This window comes from Montipora foliosa, chromosome 14, assembly GCF_036669935.1.
Source record: "Montipora foliosa isolate CH-2021 chromosome 14, ASM3666993v2, whole genome shotgun sequence".
NCBI classification, from domain to species: domain Eukaryota; kingdom Metazoa; phylum Cnidaria; class Anthozoa; order Scleractinia; family Acroporidae; genus Montipora; species Montipora foliosa.
The window spans coordinates 4,158,423-4,163,033 of NC_090882.1; the positions used below are offsets into that span (position 1 = coordinate 4,158,423).

General features: G+C 39.1%; 1 long non-coding RNA gene across 1 annotated transcript; it reads left to right on the top strand.

The window, feature by feature from the left end:
- Positions 1–634: 634 nt before the first annotated feature.
- On the top strand, positions 635–1,377 carry LOC137985081 (uncharacterized). The gene is made up of 3 exons (XR_011119231.1): positions 635–681; positions 833–1,022; positions 1,294–1,377. It is a non-coding gene; the product is annotated as an uncharacterized lncRNA (long non-coding RNA).
- Positions 1,378–4,611: the final 3,234 nt, after the last annotated feature.

Consider the following 4,611-nt stretch of genomic DNA (forward strand, 5'->3'; position numbering starts at 1 on the left):
TAGTAGTAGTAGTAGTATTATTGGTTACACGCACCTTCGTGCATGGCGACACTCTTAAATCGCCCCAAATGCCACAATTTTTAACTGGTGGTGTGGAGCACCATATACACTTCAGGAGCCACTCTCTGGCATATTTTTAACTTCTGTAATTTCATCTTTCCCTTCCCTTCCCATCTTACGCTTTTCTTTCGTCAAGGCGCGAGTGAACTGGAACTTTTCTGCTGCCCTTTTACTTTGATATTCTTTTCTTTCGTATTTGTAACGGATGTCCCAATTCTTTGCTCTAGAATTAAATTTTGGGACCAAATGCCTGGCTCGATTTCATTTTTCTGTGCAAGAGCCGCATTTTCCCCTCCCCTTAAATGTATTGTATATGTACGTATCATTTTGTTCGTCGTTTGTGTCCGTATTGTCGGTGTCCGGTGGAGTGTGTGTGTGAGAGAGAAAGAGAGAGAGAGAGAGAGCGCGCACGCGCTGACGCCCGCGTAATTTAACTTAACATTTAATTTAATTCTAGTTTTAATCATTTATGGATTCTGTTTTCTTGCCAATGGTATTTGATTCATGCTACTCTTGATCTTGTGGAGCTTTTTGAGAGATTGTTGCAGGTTTGTTATTCAAGTAGAAAAGAAAAAAAGTCTTGGCTGATGACAATTCTGCATGCGTACCGGAAAAAAATTGGTAAGCGAATCCTTTGTTTTAAGGAACGTGAAAGTAAAGTTATTAAAACTTGTTTCACAGGTCAGCGCTTCTGTAAAAACGACAAATAACTAACTAAGCTGGTGTCCTGGTTATAAAACTGTTATTTTATCATTCAACTTCCTTTGTCCAGGTAACGCAACATGGCATTGCACATCGTAATCAACTGAAGTCCTGGGAGCGGCTTGACAAGATAGGAAGAATTAATTGCAGTTAGGATAAAGCTTTAGACCTAGGGATTCATTCAGAGAAATTCCGTGACCGGCTCCATCGGGAAAGATCACTGCTAGACCTTCTGATCCAAAGACCGTCGACGTTCTCTGGTAAGTCACTACAGGGCCTAACTAGGATGGGCAGCCTGACTAACCAATACTCAGTGAACGCCCAACATACAAACACTAGAAAAAGTATGCTGCAAAGGGAATTGTTGTTTTTCTTCACAGATCGGTGTTTCGATAGGGGTTTGGGATATTCATTGCGGGAGAATAAATCAGATAAATGCTGGGAACTAACTTCTCTGAATTCGCTACAGGGTCCGGCATGATAAAAAAAGTTAAGAGGTTAAATTTACATTGTAAATTATATTCCTTTCAGTTTCAAAAAGAAGAAAAAGGATGGTTTTAAAGGCGACAGATATCGAAGTTTTCCTGAGTTGAAGAAGGGGGGAGTGGCTAAAAGGTATGACGTACTTCTAAGTGATTAATATCATTCTCAAAAGTTCCTAACTGTGAACGATAACCCTCTTCACTGTTCTGTGCTGCAGTGATAGCTCAGATTTCTAAGCCTTTCGTAACCTAGAAATGGAAACTAATGATTAATATTAATAACCGTGCACCGGTGGCTCAGTTGGTTGAGCGTCGGGCTGTCACTCGGGAGGTCGCGGTTTCGAACGCCGGCCGGATCAACACTCAGGATCTTATAATAACTGAGGAGAAAGTGCTGCCTTTGTAATTTCATCTGCAAATGGTTAGACTTTCAAGTCTTCTCGGATAAGGACTGTAAACCGTAGGTCCTGTCTCACAAATATCTTTTATGTTCATAAGTTCCCTTTATGTGGGACGTTAAAGAACGCAAGCACTATTCGAGACGAGTAGGGGGATAAAGTCCCCGGTGTTGTGGCTGTCCTGTTCTCTCCAGCAGAAGTGGCCGGCTTGGCGGTGATGTCTCTAAAAAGGCTTGTGGTGTATGAGGCCACCTAAGCAGAAACAGCCACAAGTCAAAAAGGGACTTTGCCGAGTGCTCAGTGGAACATGTAGATGTAGATATTAAAATTAATCATGAGCATTTTTCTTAGTCCGCTAGTCGGTACCTCCTTATAACGCCTATGAAGGAAGAGAGGACAGAGGCCGCTTTCCACAGTCTCTATGAACAGTTGGTGATATTGGTTTGTCCTCTTCAACGGAAATGCTGCTGTAATATTCTCAGGTACGAAAAACTCCATGTTTAATTTGGTGACCATCTTTAAGTAGGGGAAATCCATAGGCTATACTTGTCTGTCCTAGAATCGCACCACTATAATCGAGGATGCTTCTAATGGCTGCGAGAGTTTTTGGTTTTAAACCTTGCCTTTCAAAAAAACATTTTTAAAAGTTGGTGATTGGCTGTTCCATCTTTCTGGTTACTGAATTATTTTTGAACAAATTTTCAATCATAATTCGCTCGTGTGGCTTTGTTTTCCCCCCAGTCTCGAGTATTTGAGCATTTTCAAAAAATTTGATCATTTGTCTTGTAAAAAAAGGACGTATTCAAGCACAAGGGCAATATTATCATGGGTATTGTCCTATTATGTAAATCTTAGAAGCAAAATGTTTAAATGAATAGGGTCTATTTCAAGTCTGATTTGCAGCTATCTACTTCATATTTAGCCAAGAATTATGCCCGACCGCCTGTCTGTGATTATACAAAATACAGGGACACCAGTGCTCCATGAGAGGATAACATCAGCACGTAGTCTCGTCTCCTAACTCGCTGGATGAAGATGATAGAGCCATGGTTGTCACAATAAAATTGCCGTAAACATAGAAAGAAAATAAGAGTTTAGCATGCATTTTTTATTTATATCAGTTAATCTATATGTCAAATAGCTAACTAGGATCTACTGCTGATATCGCTCGTACTTTCTTGTCAAAAGACTGATCCAACACATTAGGGCTTGACTAATATCAAAGTCATCAGATAACTACAAAACTGAGGGTTAATTTTGACACTGGCCTCGCTCATTTAAATCTTAGAAAAGGTGTTTAAAATTACTAATGCACCCACTAGCGGATAAAGATAAATGAGTGAAAATAAATATGAAGAATATTAAATAGCTAAATATAAGAAAGGGGGTAAGAAATAAAAAGGGTGTAAACACATCACAAAGTAAGGTAATATGCGCGCATTTAAGACATCTTATTAGTGAGTAGGTTGTTTTATCTTTCTATCGCGACTTGACAGCGAGCGCGAACTAACAGTTTATCAAGGGTTACAAGACCATGCGATATCATAGCATAAGCGCGGCCTCAAGCAATAATTTACAAATGAACAAGTAAATGATATTTCCAATGCCGTTTTACTATTAAACGGCTTGTGCGTGTCGGTAATTTAACGAGTAGACGCTGCCAATATTTTATTATCCAACTGTATTATTTATTGTACGAGAAAACGCACGAAACGAGTAGAAATATTCCACAATATTGTACAATTGGTTATTGTACAGTAGAGAACCGGTTTGACTAGTTTAAGTTGCTGACATTGCCCCGCACGCACAAATCTGTCACGCGTTCTAGGTTTTTTCCAATTCATTTGCTAAAAATTTAGTGCAAAAACGTTAGATAATAAATAGCATATTAGATGTTTTGGTGTGTAGTATCACTTAGTATTTGTACTCGTTGATTGTATTTTGACTTACCCTAGCGGGCTCGTCAAAATACAGCACAACTTGTAAAAGCACTCAGCCGACATACACTACATGATGGCAAAGCATACGATACCATGGTGCGCGCGCCTTTCAAACAACTTACACATAACTTCAAAGTAAGGGGGATAATATCATATGACATGATGGTGTGCGCGAGTGAGCAAACAAATTACAAGTAAATAATTAATGGTTCAGTGTAAAATATCATAGGATAGAATTGTGCGCGAGCATGCCAGCAAACACCTTACAAATGAACAAGTACATATCTATAGTATCTTACTTAAATTTCATGGAGCGTGCGCAAATGCACACACGTTATCTAATTTAGACTTAAGGGGAGCATATCACACGACATGATGGCAAACGCGCCATACCAAGCAGCTCGTATGTATATCATCAATTAGAGGTTAATTATATTGTTCGATACGATGGAGTGCGAGCTCTTAAAACAACTTATGACGACTTACTTAAGGTGCATAATACCATACATGATAGCGTGTGCGCGTCATTAGACAACTTGAAAGTAAGCAGAGGGTAATAATATGATAGAGTGCACGCATTATTAATTGTCTTACGTATGAATAAGTAGATTGTAACAAAAACTAATCATACTGTGGCCGGCTACATCTTGCGATGTGATAGTGCGCATTTTTTTTAACAACTTACAAAAACGTTGCGTTTAAGCGAAGGATGGTAATTTCACATGACATGATGGTGTACGTGCGTTGGGAAATAACTTGCGAGTGAATAATTCGGGGTACATTCTGTGCGCGCATCAGCAAACAACTTACTAATGGACAAGTAGATGTTTATAATATCTTATGAGAATTAAATGGAGTGTGCGCACAGCCTTTGTGTACCGAGTGAGAGGGGCATACTATCACATGACTTTACCGGGAGTGCAAGTCAATAGATATTACATATGAATAAGATGGTAATGGGAACTTATCATTGAATGGTCTGTACATCCTGCATATTACTGATAATTAAGACGAGAGAGTAATAATATC